This window comes from Podarcis tiliguerta, assembly GCF_965153285.1.
Source record: "Podarcis tiliguerta genome assembly, chromosome: 1".
In the NCBI taxonomy this organism is placed as follows: domain Eukaryota; kingdom Metazoa; phylum Chordata; class Lepidosauria; order Squamata; family Lacertidae; genus Podarcis; species Podarcis tiliguerta.
The window spans coordinates 20,923,536-20,933,260 of record NC_139534.1 but is presented as its reverse complement, the minus strand read 5'-3'; the positions used below and the strand labels follow the sequence as shown (position 1 = coordinate 20,933,260).

The 9,725-nt window shown below is 43.8% G+C and overlaps 1 long non-coding RNA gene across 1 annotated transcript; it reads right to left on the bottom strand.

Moving 5' to 3' along the window:
- Positions 1-239: 239 nt before the first annotated feature.
- Positions 240-7,931, bottom strand: LOC310665397. The gene is made up of 3 exons (XR_014505455.1): positions 7,824-7,931; positions 7,291-7,361; positions 240-381 (listed from the first exon to the last, which is right to left on the bottom strand). It is a non-coding gene; the product is annotated as an uncharacterized lncRNA (long non-coding RNA).
- Positions 7,932-9,725: the final 1,794 nt, after the last annotated feature.

Genomic DNA, 9,725 nt, shown 5'->3' with positions numbered 1-9,725 from the left:
AGATCCAGAACACTGAGTAATATATACTGAGTGTGAATTAAGTTTTGCAGAGGAGGACTCATTCAGTAATGCAGAATGCTTGACAAGTCTTGACCTGTGTCTTGTTCTGTATTCTTTTGGATAGTACTAGCTTAAAGCCAATTATTTCCCACAACATTTTATTGTATTTCTTCTAAGAAAGAATATAAACCAAATGAAATCCAAAGCATTGCCATTAATGAAAACTGATGTCCATAAAATTAGCCATCATATAAACTTACATACAGAAAAGAGGTCCTTCTGGAAAGATCTGTGTTGACTTGAAAAACACTGATTATTGAGATTATAATATCTCAATAAATGTGTGTCCATCATCAGACACATCGTACTTGTTCAGACAATCTGCCCATCAAATCAAAATTAGGTAGAATTAAAATTGAACAGTAGAATATTCAGGCAGAAAAGAAACAGCACTGGGAACAGGAAGAAGATCTTTCATCTGCTAAAATAAGGGAAATAGGGCAATTTGATGAAAAACATGTTTTCAGACAGTCAGACATTACACACAGAGGGCTTGCCTTCCAAAATAAGCTGAGCTGTCAACGTCTGATGCTCTTGAGATAAGGGAGGACTTATTTGCCCTCATGCCTAGGAAATGAAGGGAGCCAATAGATGTAGCCATTGTACTCTGAGTGAAGGAGACACACTGTGTTGTTAGGTGAGATGATAAACAGTCCCATTTTAGCAGAGGGAATGAGGAAAGGATTTAGAGCACAGTGGTGTGTTTATATGACCAAACCTTCCCCATAGGCTCCCTTTAGTTAGATTTTCTCACGACCTATTCTCCCTGTGTCTCACGACCTTTCCCCACAAATGGCAGCCATTTTAGAGGCAATCTGTGTAGACTTCCAGCTGCAGGTGACATGCACTGAGACAGCTGCAGGACTGCACATGTCACACACACACAGAGAGAGAATTCAAACAATAGTTTGATTTTTGGTGTGCTACAGTGATCCCACAGTGAACCCACAGCTGAATGAAAGCCATCTCTCACTGTATGATCCTAAAGGTAAAGGATCCCTGGATGGTTAAGTCCAGTCAAAGGTGACTATAGGGTTGTGGCACTCATCTTGCTTTCAGGCTAAGGGAGGTGGCGTTGTGGTCTAAACCACTGAGCCTCTTGGGCTTGCCGATTGGAAGGTCAGCAGTTTGAATCCCCGCGACGGGGTGAGCTCCCGTTGCTCTGTCCCAGCTCCTGACAACCTAGCAATTTGAAAGCACACCAGTGCAAGTAGATAAATAGTTACCGCTGCGGCAGGAAGGTAAACAGCATTTCCATGCGCTCTGGTTTCTGTGATGGCGTCCCGTTGTACCAGAAATTGTTCAGTCATGCTGGCCACATGACCAGAAAATCTGTCAGTGGACAAACACCGGCTCCCTCGGCCTGAAAGCAAGATGAGTGCCGCAACCCCATAATCGCCTTTGACTGGACTTAACTGTCCAGAGGTCCTTTACTTTATACCTTTACATAGTGTAGAATTGTGTGGCAAGTCATATAAAGAAGGCATTGACTGGATATGACAGGCCTATGTGATTAGGCTCCACGTGCCCGATTCAGGTATTTACAGATCCTCCAAGTGTCCCTATTTTCCAGGGACTATCCAGGACGTACAGAAGCCATCCCGGTTTCTGATTGATCCTGGAATATTCCACTTTTCCTTAGGACGTCTGTAATTTCATTGAAGAAATGTTGGAGGGTATGGAGTTATGTGACCCCCCAAGTCAAGGAGATAAGTACCGTAACTACAGTGGTACCTTGGGTTACAGGCGCTTCAGGTTACAGACTCCGCTAAGCTGGAAGTAGTAGCTTGGGTTAAGAACTTTGCTTCAGGATGAGAACAGAAATCGTGCGGCGGCAGCGGGAGGCCCCATTAGCTAAAGTGGTACCTCAGGTTAAGACCAGTTTCAGGTTAAGAACAGAACTCCAGAACGAATTAAGTTCTTAACCCAAGGTACCACTGTATACAACTTTTGGAAGACATCTGAAGGCAGCTCTGTATAGGGAAGTTTTTTTAATGTTTAATTATTTATTATGTTTTTATATATGTTGCAAGCTGTCCAGAGTAGCTGGGACAATACATTCAGATGGTTGGGGTTGGAAGAAGAAGAAGAAGAAGAAGAAGAAGAAGAAGAAGAAGAAGAAGAAGAGGAAGAAGAAGAAGAAGAAGACATCCCTATTTTCATCAGAGAAATGTTAGAATTTACATACACACGACACCCATAAAAGCATGGGACCTGCTTCCAGAACCTCACTGGCAAGGCCAATTGTAGGAGTCTTTTTGAGAGGTAGGAAGACAAATGAGTATGAAAGACCTGCTCAGTTGGCTTCACCCATGTGATTCTGGTATTCACACGTGTCAGATGGTATTGCTCCATATGGAGCATCCATCTAAGTCACTGCCGCTCTCTAGAGTTCTGACTCAGCAAACTTTACAATCTAAGCACTTAAAAGTATGCCTGGAATTTATATCAGTGCCCTATGCAAGACATGCCTATGACTATTGTGATCAGGGAGGAAAGTTACAGAAATAATGCTTGTATCAGGGGGACATATCCAGCTGAACAGGACATGAGGGAAGTGAACATACAACTTTACTAATGGAAAAGGCATCTCTAAAGGCCCTCTTAAGAGTCTTTTCTCTTTTCAATTCATAATATGTTTAAGGTGGAAATTGATTTCCCATTAATGACAGCAGCAAAACATTACTGATTCGGCCGGATCAGCAATGTAAATATGCTTTAAAAGATACACATAATTTAAAAGAACATGACCTCCAAACCATTTACTACTGTACTTTAACAAGGCAAGGGCACCGTCTCAGGAGTCTTAGATTAATGACAAGCCATGTCTCTATTTTAGAAGGAAGACGTGTGTTGGTTTCCGAATTTGCTCATCCCCTCTCCAATAGACATTTCTGCGTTAACAGCACAGCATTTATATGACTTCTGAGAACACCCCGGTTGCTTTGATGGCCACAGGTAATGCATCAATAGATCAGAAAGACAGAAATGGGAAAAGGAAGGGAAATAGATCTGCTCTTTTCTGTGATAACTTAATGTAGTCTTCAACTATGTAGGCACACAGGGACATTGATTTCCATCTAATTCTAGAGAGGAGCAAAAGACAGGACGAAGAGTCAGGTTGCCTCCATATGGTTGCTTTGTTGAGGGCGATTTCTGCAATATAATATTGACACAATAATAGTGCATTAGTAGTGGATTTGTTATACTTCAGTTTGTTCTGTTATGCTTCCCAAATGCTGTCCGGAGGGGCTATAGTACAACAAAAGCAGAACAAAAATAAACCACCAGAACACTTGTGGTATAAAATATTGTGGGATTTGATCAGGAGGTTGTGGGATATGCATTGGTTAGAAATGAAGCAGTGTGGCTTCTGAAGCGTAAGTGGGTTCCCACGAGGCAAGACACAGTGATAACAGCAAGAGCCTCTATTGAACTAACAGAACTGGACCACAGGGGCAAAGCAATTGCTTATATACATTTCTGGAGGCCTAGGCCACTCCCACTCACAACGTCATTGGCTGTCTAAACTTCCAAGCTGCGAATCATGACTCAGAGTTTAAGGGCCAATGGCAGAGGCCCAAATCCTGAAATGCTCTGTGATTGGAAATCATGTATAGAATCAGAACACAAGGGCTCAGAATCCTTAGTCCAGACGCAAGCTCAGGCAAACACAGACCACTGAATACATAACAGCTTCCTGGATAGCTCATTTGGTTGGTGTGTGGTGCTGATAATGCCAAGGTCGCAACATGTTCTATCCCCTTATGAGACAGTTGCATATTCCTGCATTGCAGGGAGTTGGACTGGATGATCCTCAGGGTTCCCTCCAACTCTACCATTGTATGATTCTATGACCAACCCAAAAGAGAGAACAGCAAGGTCTCAAAGTTGCCCACCAGGAGTTAGTACCTGGAAAGCAGAGGGGCCTTCAAACCATCCTCTAGATTCAGTGGTGATTATGATTTATAAACAGTGGATAAGAATTGCGTCAAAAACAAGAAAATGTGAACCAGACACTTTTGTGTGCTTACATGTTAAGGTCCCTCTAATGAAAGATGGTGGTGCTTGCATAATCAAATTGTTTTGTTTATTTAACCCATTCAGTCTAAGGAAGGGCAACTGTTAGGATATTTCCGTTCCACCTTAAAAGGGAGCAGGCTTTTTGTGTCAGAGTCTGCGTATTTCCTGTCTCACAGGATGTTTATGTTGTGTCTTTGCTTTCGTTTTCTCTCTCTCTGCCGGAACTCTCTCAAGCAGGCAGTCATGGTTTTTCTTTGTTCTGATCAACGCTGAATAAACTTCTATATAATGCTCTCCTGACTGCATCTTTTGCTGTGCATATCTGCTGATAGAGTGTGCAAGAGCTCTGGATCCTTTTCAAGCTATTTCTGGAGCTCATGTCTCTAATTGCTGATACTGCGTGTCTACGGGAGATCGATGGACGTCCGGACACGACGTGGAGGTCAAGATGGACTTTTTCTCCCTAGCAGTATCCCAACAGCAACAACCATTTAATAGTGAATTCACTACCACCACCTGTTATTGCCTTAGAGATGCTAAAACATACAAGATAAGTAGAAAATAAATTGCCTGTATCCAAAGCATCATGGTGATCTACTGCACTGGGTATGACAGCTTACGTTGATGGACCTGTTTGCGGAACATTCACCCCTGATTCCTTTGCACAAAGTTTGACGGGAGGTCAGATTACACTGGCTACTTATTGAGCATGCATTCTTATTTGTTCATGGAGAGATTATATGATGTGTCAAGCAAGTATCATTCCACACCCTCCAGTGAATTTCGCCATCGCATTCCCTATCATAAAAAGTGTGGGGGGTTTTGTGGGGAGGGGAAGGGGAAATTAGTTTGTTGAGCAATAGCACCAAATCCACTCTAATCGCACAACCTGAACTTGCCAGTACAGTGGTACCTCGGGTTACATACTCTTCAGGTTACATACACTTCAGGTTACAGACTCCGCTAATCCAGAAATAGTGCTTCAGGTTAAGAACTTTGCTTTAGGATGAGAACAGAAATCGTGCTCTGGCGGCGCGGCGGCAGCAGGAGGCCCCATTAGCTAAAGTGGTGCTTCAGGTTAAGAACAGTTTCAGGTTAAGTACAGACCTCCAGAACGAAATAAGTACTTAACCCGAGGTACCACTGAATGTGCCCTTGGAGTAAATAATGAATCCTCTTCAGGTATTCCTCTCATCGTGAAGGACCTTTCATACTGGACATTTGAAGCAATAGGAAACTCCAGCTTGCTTCTGATACACGTATCGGGGACTGAATAGAATGGAGCTGAGACGCCACTTCAACTCCACCCTCCAAAATATTAAAATATGGGATATATAAGCGGAGGGGGGGAAAGTGGGGGACAGGGGGAAAAGAACTAGAAAAATAAGATGTGAGGCCTGCTGGAGGTTTTCTTTTGAACAGCTCCACTTTCACCACCTGGGGGGCAAACAGGTGCCCACAGTAGATGGCCTCTAAGTGCTCTACTGATGGAGCAGCCTTTGCACAGCTGCGACTATCCTATCTGGCAGGGGTCTGCTTTTCAACTCATGATGCTGATGAAGCCACACACATTTTACCCAGCTGCTACTCCCCACAAAGGCTGCTCTGCGGAACAAAACACCACCAGCTTCTTTTCTCCCTTTCTTCCCCAAACCTTTCCCAGCTCGTAGGGGATTCTGTCCGCTGTGCCGTATAAAAGAGCTTGTTGTTCCAACCATTCCGTTCTCCCCCCGCCCTGTTTTCAGCCCAGCCGTAAATATTCTCTTTAGATTGTTCGCCATGTGCTTAACCCACATAAGCGAGTCACTTTTCCTTGGTCCCATTTGTTGTCAAAAGCAAGAAGAACAAAGCACTCGGCTTTTCTTTTGTCCAAATCATAACAATAATAATATTAAAAAAAAAAGATTCAGAACAGCGGTGGTGTTTTTTTTGTGTGTGTTTTTTTAGCATTTACATGACAATACCTCTTAAGGAAATGGGTATATTTGTATGTTACAATGTGCTCCGCTATTTAGAGCAATTTGCATGAAAGTATTCTTAGGGTCCTGAGCACAGGGCAAAGCTCATGTCTTTGATTCCAGGCTCTGCAACTAGAAGAAACTGTGGATACCTTTATTAAGTCTGATCTTTTTCTCTCACTCATATACAGTGGTACCTCGGATTACAGATGCTTCAGGTTACAGACTCCGCTAACCCAGAAATAGTACCTCGGGTTAAGAACTTTGCTTCAGGTTGAGAACAGAAATCGTGCAACGGCGGCACAGCGGCATTAGCTAAGTGGTACCTCAGGTTAAGAACAGTTTCAGGTTAAGAATGGACCTCCAGAATGAATTAAGTTCTTAACCTGAGGTTAAGAAAGAAGGCTGATCGCCAAAGAATTGATGCTTTTGAATTATGGTGCTGGAGGAGATTCTTGAGACTCCCATGGATTGCAAGAAGATCACACCTATCCATTCTGAAGGAAATCAGCCCTGAGTGCTCACTGGAAGGACAGATCGTGAAGCTGAGGCTCCAATACTTTGGCCACCTCATGAGAAGAGAAGACTCCCTGGAAAAGACCCTGATGTTGGGAAAGATGGAGGGCACAAGGAGAAGGGGACGACGGAGGACAAGATGGTTGGATAGTGTTCTCGAAGCTACCAGCAAGAGTTTGACTAAACTGTGGGAGGCAGTGGAAGACAGAAGTGCCTGGTGTGCTCTGGTCCATGGGGTCACAAAGAGTCGGACACGACTAAACGACTAAACAACAACAACAATAACAAAACCACTGTATAGATCAGGGCAGGCAAGGTTGTGGTCCTCCAGACTACAATTCCCATCATCCTTAAGTATTGGCCATGCTGACCAGGGCTAATGGGAATTGGAATCACAGGTTCCCCAACCCTGATATAGATAGATGGAAAGATAGATATTGATAGAATCTGGTGATGCCTTTTAATTTTAATCTTTATTTTTATGCCTTTATCTGGTGATATCTGTTAGTTTTCTTGGTACTTTTTATTTTTTAATCTTTATTTTTTTGTGTGTGTGTTTCTTTTTACCTCGTTGCTTTTCTGCAAATCCATCCAACGCTATTGTCTCTCCACTAGCCAAGCAAGAATCCCCCCCCCCCACCGCCAATGCTACAGTGAACAGCATATAGAAATATTAGATTTCCACGCTCCATGGACAAGTGACACGATTTGACACTCCTGTGTTGCCACTTACTTGGTGCCAACGTCCTTTGTAGTCCAAACATTTTGGGGGAGGGGAGAACAGTTATAATGTCACTCCAGGACCTGTCAGGATGGATCATGACAATGACTTGTTTTAACAAACGGGAACAAAAACATAAAACTCCTCAGTAGGTTTTTGTATTTTCCTGCCATTAGCGGCTACTTTGTGAATAATACATATCTGAACACCTGGGCTTTGCTGCCATTATTTAGTTATTTATAAGCAGCGGCTTTCATTACATTTTGAAGACATCTCCATTTATAACAATTGGAAATGACAAAGGACGACTGAACTATAGGAGCACATCCAAGGCTTCGGGTTGTAAACCACTAGAGCTTTCTGAGCAGACAGGAGATCCAGTAAATCTAATCTAGGGCAATGTTGGGAATCAGACATCCACCATGTACCTTTGAGGAATTGTGCCTTTTCTAAGGTTACCCAGCACACATAATTGGATCATGGCTTACTACGTTATGAGCTGCCTCGAGTTTAACGTCAAGTAATTTGCTGCATTACAATACAACCTGCATTTGGCCATTTTCTTTGCTTCTGATGCAGAATGTTGGTCTCGCATTCCCACTCAGGTTCTCTGTCTGTCGCCCAAATATATATAGCTTCACTTTTCACAAAGGCTTATGATAAAGGTAAAGGTACCCCTGCCCGTACGGGCCAGTCTTGACAGACTCTAGGGTTGTGCGCCCATCTCACTCAAAGAGGCCAAGGGCCAGCGCTGTCCGGAGACACTTCCGGGTCACGTGGCCAGCGTGACATCGCTGCTCTGGCGAGCCAGAGCCGCACACGGAAACGCCGTTTACCTTCCCGCTAGCAAGCGGTCCCTATTTATCTATTTGCACCCAGGGGTGCTTTCGAACTGCTAGGTTGGCAGGCGCTGGGACCGAACAGCGGGAGCGCACCCCGCCGCGGGGATTCGAACCGCCGACCTTTCGATCAGCAAGCCCTAGGCACTGAGGCTTTAACCCACAGCGCCACCCGCGTCCCAGGCTTATGATAGGCAACAGTTAAAAGGATGGAGTCTCATAATGATGATGTCATACAGCTGAGACCCAGATCAGCTGTCCCCCAACAAGCCCAAACCTGCCACTGTGTTTGCTACCATCACCTCCCTCCCATCCTTCCAGCCATAATCTCTTAAAATATCAGAAATTGTGGACCTCACTGGGAATCCTATTTCCACTTTCTGAACCCTCAGTAAGCATTCTCATTCATTTCACAGCTTCTTCTCCATAACAGTGTGGGCTAGGAGCTTGCTCAGACAACAACAACAACAACAATGGAGAAATTGAAGGTCAGGCTAGATGTGAAATTAGACTCATCTTTATGTTTAATGCTTAGGATTTTTCAATGCAAATAGCATCAGCTGAGGGAGACTGATAATGGTCAGACCTCTGGCCTGGATGGTAGATTTATTTTATCCCCTGTTGCAGTTTTGAAGAAGATTCCTCCAATGAAACTTGGTATTTGTGTTGGGAAGGGGGAATTACCCATTGGAGCCAATAGATGTCCCCCAAAATACTAGCCTCAAGGAAGGCTGTTACTCAAGACTGCAACAGGGAAGAGTTAAATTCTCCCTTCATGCCTACTTTGATCACAGTGTGCGCCCCTGTCCTCATCACCAACCCCATGGATGCTATTTGCATTTTTCTAACTTGTGCATTAAAATAAAAGGCACTCAGAGATCTAGAGGTTTCTGTTTGCATCAGATAGCAAAACCCTCTCCCACCACTTCCCCACTGCACTGTAAAATTGCAGACATGCAGATTTGTAGCCTCCCTTCACTCCTTCACAGACCACAAATTCTGGAACAGAAGGGCTATCGCTGATTAGACATCTTACTGTGAACATTCCCTTACTACGAACCAAAAATCTAGATACATTCACCGTGGAGGAGGGGAAAAATCTTGCACCCCCTCATGCACTGGCAAGTTCCCATCTGCGAATTTCTTGTTTGTTCTTCTTCAACAGTCTAAAGAGACGTATGTTTTAAAAATTAGCTCTGCGTCTTTGTAACAGAACAATTGCCTTCCTTTTCCAGCTTGTGAAGCACGATTTTCCTTTCTCACACTTGTTATCGACATGCTTGCCGAAAGATAAGAGACAGCCTTGGAACATCGGCAGTCTATTGATATGAAAGGGTCTGCTGTGGATTACAAAGTGAAGTTCGTACTCTGTAAACACACCGCCGCCGACAGATTGGCTCAGAAGACGTCCAGAGGGCAACAAGGATATCAGGTCCATGGCAGCTGGGCAGCTGCTGTGCATTTATAAACTTTCTCCTGTAAGAATGCTGAGAATTTTCTGAAATCACCATAACGTATTATGTCTTTACAAGCAACCGGCCAGCTTCAAAAGCCACCCGCTGCTAGCCAAATCAATTTCATGAAAAGAAAGGAAAGCACCATACAAAT